Source organism: Oncorhynchus gorbuscha, linkage group LG12, assembly GCF_021184085.1.
Source record: "Oncorhynchus gorbuscha isolate QuinsamMale2020 ecotype Even-year linkage group LG12, OgorEven_v1.0, whole genome shotgun sequence".
NCBI lineage: Eukaryota > Metazoa > Chordata > Actinopteri > Salmoniformes > Salmonidae > Oncorhynchus > Oncorhynchus gorbuscha.
The window spans coordinates 85357879-85364542 of NC_060184.1; the positions used below are offsets into that span (position 1 = coordinate 85357879).

The 6664-nt window shown below is 42.0% G+C and overlaps 1 protein-coding gene across 2 annotated transcripts in view; it reads left to right on the forward strand.

Annotated features, from left to right (window-relative positions):
* The first annotated feature begins 4102 nt into the window (after positions 1-4102).
* The window catches only part of LOC123990316 (type-1 angiotensin II receptor-like), a 61836-nt gene continuing 59274 nt past the window's right edge, over positions 4103-6664 (forward strand). The window contains exons 1-2 of one of the 2 annotated variants that reach the window (XM_046290910.1): positions 4103-4171; positions 4577-4626. The gene's annotated coding sequence lies outside the window, so the exon portion shown is untranslated. Of the gene's footprint in view, positions 4627-6664 lie in introns of both variants that reach the window. The other variant, XM_046290909.1, reaches the window with a different exon arrangement.

Genomic DNA, 6664 nt, shown 5'->3' on the forward strand with positions numbered 1-6664 from the left:
TTCTCCCCTTGTCTTCCGTTTCTGTCCTGTCGGATCCTTGTATTTTGTTCACCGTGCTGTGTCTTTGTCTCGCCCTGTCGTGTCGTGTTTCCCTCAGATGCTGCGTGTGAGCAGGTGTCTGAGTCTGCTACGGTCGGTGCCTTCCCGAGGCAACCTACAGTTTATGGTCGAGTCTCCAGTCTGTCCTCGTCACTACGAGTGGAATTGTTTTTTATGCTTTGTTTACCGCTCCGATTTGTCTAGGAGTATTGCATATTTCCTTTACTGGAATAAAGACTCTGTTTTCGCCAAGTCGCTTTTGGGGTCCTCATTCACCTGCATAACAGAAGGATCCGACCAAGAATGGACCCAGCGACTATGGATTCTCTCTACTCTACTCTCGAGTTCCAGGGAGCGATGCTCGGCAGACACGAGCAGGAATTGTCTGCTGCTCGGCATGCCGTTGAGACCCTGGCCGCTCAGGTCTCCGACCTCTCAGGACAGTATCAGAGTCTTCGTCTCGTGCCACCAGCTACTTCCGGGTCTTCCGAGCCTCCGGAACCTAGGGTTAATAACCCACCATGTTATTCTGGGCAGCCCACTGAGTGCCGCTCCTTTCTCACCCAGTGTGATATAGTGTTCTCTCTCCAACCCAACACATACTCAAGAGAGAGAGCTCGGATTGCCTACGTCATATCACTCCTTACTGGTCGGGCTCGGCAGTGGGGCACAGCTAGGAGGCAAGCGCTGAGTGCACTAACGATTATCTGAACTTTAAAGAGGAGATGATAAGGGTTTTTGATCGTTCAGTTTTTGGGAAAGAAGCTTCCTGGTCCCTGTCTTCCCTATGTCAAGGTAATCGATCCATAACGGATTACTCTATAGAGTTTCGCACTCTTGCTGCCTCCAGTAACTGGAACGAGCAGGCGTTGCTCGCTCGTTTTCTGGAGGGACTCCACGCTAAGGTTAAGGATGAGATTCTCTCTCGGGAGGTTCCATCCAGCGTGGATTCTTTGATTGAACTCGCTATTCGCATTGAACGACGGGTAGATCTTCGTCACCGAGCTCATAGAAGAGAGCTCGCGTTAACTGTGTCTCCCCTCTCTCCGACACTACCATCTTTCCCCACTGACTCTGGTGTTGAGCCCATGCAGCTGGGGGGTATTCACATTTCGACTAAGGAGAGGGAACGGAGAATCACCAACCGCCTCTGTCTCTATTGCGGTTCCGCTGGTCATTTTGTCATTTCATGTCCAGTTAAAGGCCAGAGCTCATCAGTAAGCGGAGGGCGACTGATAAGCGCTACTAGACGGTCCTCTCCGTCAAGTACCTGTACTACCTTACCGGTCCATCTACGCTGGACCGGATCGGCAGCTTCCTGCAGTGCATTAATAGACTCTGGGGCGGAGGGCTGTTTTATGGACGAAGCCTGGGCTCGGGAACATGACATTCCTCTCAGACAGTTAGGGGAGCCCACGGTCATGTTCGCCTTGGATGGTAGTCCTCTCCCCAGTATATTATGTGAAACCCTACCTTTAACCCTCACTGTATCTGGTAACCATAGTGAGACCATTTCTTTTTTGATTTTTTGTTCACCTTTTACACCTGTTGTTTTGGGTCATCCCTGGCTAGTGTGTCATAATCCTTCTTTTGATTGGTCTAGTAATTCTATCCTTTCCTGGAACGTTTCTTGTCATGTGAAGTGTTTAATGTCTGCTATTCCTCCTGTTTGTTCTGTCCCCTCTTCTCAGGAGGAACCTGGTGATTTGACAGGACTGCCGGAGGAATATCATGATCTGCGCTCGGTCTTCAGTCGGTCCAGAGCCAACTCCCTTCCTCCTCACCGGTCGTATGATTGTTGTTCTGATCTCCTCAAGAAGCGTTTTGCATCCGCTCCTATCCTTGTTGCACCTGACGTCACTAAACAGTTTATTGTTGAGGTTGACACGTCGGGGCTGGGCGTGGGAGCCATTCTGTCCCAGCGCTCCGATACTGACGATGGGGTCCACCCTTGTGCGTATTTTTCTCATCGCCTGTCACCGTCGGAACGTAACTATGATGTGGCTAACCGCGAACTGCTCGCCATCCGTTTAGCCCTAGGCAAATGGCGACAGTGGTTGGAGGGGGCGACCGTTCCTTTTGTCGTTTGGACTGACCAAAAGAACCTTGAGTACATCCGTTCTGCCAAACGACTGAATGCGCGTCATGCTCGTTGGGCGTTGTTTTTCGCTCGTTTCGAGTTCGTTATTTCTTATTGCCCGGGTACTAAGAACACCAAGCCTCATGCTTTATCCCGTCTCTTTAGTTCTTCTGTGGCTTCTACCGATCCCGAGGGATCCTTCCTGTTGGGCGTGTTGTCGGGTTGACTGTCTGGGGAATTGAGAGACAGGTTAAGCAAGCACTCACGCACACTGCGTCGCCGCGCGCTTGTCCTAGTAACCTTCTTTTCGTTCCTGTTTCTACTCGTCTGGCTGTTCTTCAGTGGCTCACTCTGCCAAGTTAGCTGGCCATCCCGGCGTTCGGGGTACGCTTGCTTCTATTCGCCAGCGGTTTTGGTGGCCTACTCAGGAGCGTGACACGCGCCGTTTCGTGGCTGCGTGTTCGGACTGCGCGCAGAATAAGTCTGGTAATTTTTTTTCTGCTTCTGCTCCTGGTCTTGCTGGGTCTCAGTCTGTTCCCTGCCATCGCATCTCTCCTGTTCTTGTTCCTGCCCTTGCTGTGTCTCAGTCTGTCCCTAGTTGTTACTCTCCTGGCCTGTTTGGTCCTGTTTGCTCTAAAGCTTTCAGTTCTCTACCTGTGTCTCATTTTTTTTTAGAGTAGTACCCTAGTTTCCCTTTTTATCGTTTTTCGTTACGGTCCTGAGGAGAGGAGTTGGGTTCTTTCTCGGGACGTGCTGGACCGTTTGTGATCTATGATTTCCTCCGTTGCCGCCAGTGTTCCTTCCTCGAGAGCGCCAGGAGGCGCTCGGTGAGTGGGGGGTACTGTCATGTTTTGTCTTATATTGTCTTGTCATTATGCTTTCCCTTCTGTTCTTATTAGGTTCGTTTCCCCCTGCTGGTCTTATTAGGTTTTCCACACCTGTTCCCTTTTTCTATCCCTCTCTCCTTCCGTTTCTGTCCTGTCGGATCCTTGGCAACCTACAGTTTATGGTCGAGTCTCCAGTCTGTCTCCAGTCTGTCACTACGAGTGGAATTGTTTTTTATGCTTTGTTTACCGCTCCGATTTGTCTAGGAGTATTGCATATTTCCTTTACTGGAATAAAGACTCTGTTTTCGCCAAGTCGCTTTTGGGGTCCTCATTCACCTGCATAACACTATTAGAACTAGAGTCTGTCCAGTCTTCTGTTAGAACTAGAGTCTGTCCAGTCTTCTATTAGAACTAGAGGCTGTCCAGCCTTCTATTAGAACTAGAGTCTGTCCAGTCTTCTATTAGAACTAGAGGCTGTCCAGTCTTCTATTAGAACTAGAGGCTGTCCAGTCTTCTATTAGAACTAGAGTCTGTCCAGTCTTCTATTAGAACTAGAGGCTGTCCAGTCTTCTATTAGAACTAGAGTCTGTCCAGTCTTCCATTAGAACTAGAGGCTGTCCAGTCTTCTATTAGAAGACAGATCTAGAGGCTGTCCAGTCTTCTATTAGAACTAGAGGCTGTCCAGTCTTCTATTAGAACACAGATCTAGAGGCTGTCCAGTCAATGAAGAGGAGGTAACAAGGGACAGAGAACTACCACACCACAAACCACTGGAGGATAAGGAGGAGGATGAAGAGGAGGAGGAGAGGAGGAGGAGAGGATGAGAATAAAGGTTTGGAGGAGTGGGAGAGGAGGAGGAGGATTATTAGAGGAGGAGGAGGATGATGATGAGAAGGGGTGGAGGGAGGAAGAGGAGGATGAGAGGAGGAGAGAGAGCAGAAGAAAGAAAGAAAGAAAGAAAGAAAGAAAGAAAGAAAGAAAGAAAGAAAGAAAGAAAGAAAGAAAGAAAGAAAGAAAGAAAGAGATCGTCTTCGACACAATAATGGGAGGGGTGAGAGTTGTGCACAAGTAATGAAGGAGGAGGTGTTTGACAGTTGCATTACGAGAGGGGAGGGGTCTGTTTACGTGTGTGTGTGTGTGTGTGTGTGTGTGTGTGTGTGTGTCAGCTGGTCATCTCATTGGTCCAGTGGAGTTGAATCAGGAGCAGCAACGTTTATCACTGGAAGTGAGGAGGTTTCTATCTCTCTATTCCTCTACTACGCTATACCTAGCTCCTTATCTCTATACCTAGCTCCTTATCTCTATACCTAGCTCCTTATCTCTATTCCTCTACTACGCTATACCTAGCTCCTTATCTCTATACCTAGCTCCTTAACTCTATACTTAGCTCCTTATCTCTATACCTAGCTCCTTATCTCTATTCCTCTACTACGCTATACCTAGCTCCTTATCTCTATACCTAGCTCCTTAACTCTATACTTAGCTCCTTATCTCTATACCTAGCTCCTTATCTCTGTGTCTCCCTCCTTATCTCTATCCCTCGCTCCTTATCACTGGGTCTCCCTCCTTATCTCTATCCCTCGCTCCTTATCACTGGGTCTCCCTCCTTATCTGCGTCTCCCTCCTTCAGATTTCTCTCCTTCTCCGAAGCATCAGCAGCCCACCGGTTCAAATCCACAGGTAAGAGCATTTCCTCTCTCAATAGCAGCTTGCCATGATGGACTTTATATTAACCTGTTCCCTTGTAACATGATGGACTTTACATTAATCTGTTTCCCCTGTAACATGATGGACTTTACATTAATCTGTTTCCCCTGTAACATGATGGACTTTACATTAATCTGTTTCCCCTGTAACATGATGGACTTTACATTAATCTGTTTCCCCTGTAACATGATGGACTTTACATTAATCTGTTTCCCCTGTAACATGATGGACTTTACATTAATCTGTTTCCCCTGTAACATGATGGACTTTATATTAACCTGTTCCCCTGTAACATGATGGACTTTACATTAATCTGTTTCCCCTGTAACATGATGGACTTTATATTAATCTGTTTCCCCTGTAACATGATGGACTTTATATTAACCTGTTTCCCCTGTAACATGATGGACTTTATATTAACCTGTTCCCCTGTAACATGATGGACTTTACATTAATTACAATTAATTAATTACAATTATTACGTCATAACATTATTACATCATAACATTATTACATTATTACATCATAACATTATTACATCATAACATTATTACATTATAACAGCATAACATTATTACATCATAACATTATTACATTATAACAGCATAACATTATTACATTATAACAGCATAACATTATTACATTATTACATCATAACATTATTACATCATAACATTAGTACATCATAACATTAGTACATCATAACATTATTACATCATAACATTATTACATTATTACATCATAACATTATTACATTATTACATCATAACATTATTACATCATAACATTATTACATTATAACAGCATAACATTATTACATCATAACATTATTACATTATTACATCATAACATTATTACATTATTACATCATAACATTATTACATTATTACATCATAACATTATTACATTATTACATCATAACATTATTACATCACATCATTACATCATAACATTATTACATCATAACATTATTACATTATTACATCATAACATTATTACATTATTACATCATAACATTATTACATCATAACATTATTACATTATTACATCATTACATCATTACATTATTACATCATTACATCATCACATCATTACATCATAACATTATTACATCATAACATTATTACATTATTACATCATTACATCATTACATTATTACATCATTACATCATTACATCATCACATCATTACATCATAACATTATTACATCATAACATTATTACATTATTACATCATTACATCATTACATTATTACATCATTACATCATTACATCATTACATAATTACATCATAACATTATTACATTATTACATCATAACATTATTACATCATAGCATCATTACATCATAACATAATTACATTATTACATCATAACATTATTACATCATAGCATCATTACATCATAACATAATTACATTATTACATCATAACATTATTACATCATAGCATCATTACATCATAACATAATTACATCATTACATAATTACATCATAACATTATTACATTATTACATCATAACATTATTACATCATAGCATCATTACATCATAACATAATTACATTATTACATCATAACATTATTACATCATAACAGCATTACATTATTACATCATAACATTATTACATTATTACATCATTACATTATTACATCATAACATTATTACATCATAACATTATTACATCATAACATTATTACATCACATCATTACATCATAACATTATTACATCATAACATCATTAAAAAAATGTTTTTTTACCTTTATTTAACTAGTCAAGTCAGTTAAGAACAAATACTTATTTTCAATGATGGCCTAGGAACAGTGGGTTAACTGCCTTGTTCAGGGACAGAACGACAGATTTTTACCTTGTCAGCTCGGGGATTCGATTCAGCAACCTTTCAGTTACTGGCCCAACGCTCAAACCACTAGGCACTCTAGCGCCCCGCCCCTACCCTGCCACACATCATAACATTATTACACCATAACGTCATAAAATAATTACATCATAACATT